The sequence below is a fragment of the Zerene cesonia genome, chromosome 20, assembly GCF_012273895.1.
Source record: "Zerene cesonia ecotype Mississippi chromosome 20, Zerene_cesonia_1.1, whole genome shotgun sequence".
In the NCBI taxonomy this organism is placed as follows: domain Eukaryota; kingdom Metazoa; phylum Arthropoda; class Insecta; order Lepidoptera; family Pieridae; genus Zerene; species Zerene cesonia.
Window position 1 is genome coordinate 6,273,038 of NC_052121.1, and position 1,098 is coordinate 6,274,135.

Sequence of the window (1,098 nt, forward strand, 5' to 3'; positions counted from 1 at the left end):
GTTTGAACCCGGTATTGTAAACAAATATAAAATGCGGAAGAAGATACTGTTACGCAACTGTTTATATTCGGACAAATGTCTTGACTCTTTAGTCATAATGTATATACAAAGTCTGTATATAGTCCTACCCTATTCTAAGATCACTCTTAAATATTTCACAAATAAAAACGATTTTTCTCTTTACCGTATCCTTTTTCGTTTATGTCTATGTCAAAATTTTTCGATATGTTCTTTCGCATACTACTATGTTATATTATTATAGGATACTGGCTGCGCCTCCCGGTTTCACCCGCGTAAGTAGCCCGTAGGAATATTGGGATAAAAAGTTGCCCATATGTTATTCCAGTTGTCCAGCTGTCTACGTGCCAAATTTCATTTCAATCTGTTCAGTAGTTTTTGCTTGAAAGTGAAAAAACAAACACACACACATCCTTACGTTTGTTTCGCATTTATAATATTAGTGTGATTAGCTGCGCCCCGCGGTTTCACCCGCATAAGTCCGTATCCCGTAGGAATATCGGGATAAAAAGTTGCCTATATGTTATTCCAGTTGTCCAGCTAACTACGTACCAAATTTCATTGTAATCGGTTCCGTAGTTTTCACGTGAAAAAGCAACAAACACACACACATCCTTACACTACTAACTTTCGCATTTATAATATTAGTACGATTTGTTACGAATTTTCTCTCTCTCATATTCATCCATTCGAATAGTCGTGTAATATTTTCTATTAACATAAATTTATCAAATAAATCTTATGTACTTTAAGACATAATTCCTTACAGCGTAGATGTTAAAAAGCAAAAAACATAATTTATTTATGTTGATCAGTTATTCGATGTAGAAATAAATTTATGTTGGCAAGGATTCGGCTTGAATTTGCGAACCTTGGCAAACTGCACACCTTCAGAGTTCGGGAGCCACAGTTGCGCAACATCAGGTCAAGGGTGGGAAGGTGCTGCCCTCAATTTTGGCAATAACAATTTTATCAGCATATATTCAATGCAAAGTTTATTCAACGTGATTTGAATGCATCTACGAAAATTTTTCTAGACTGTGACATACAAGTTCACAACAAGATATTTAAAAGCAGGAT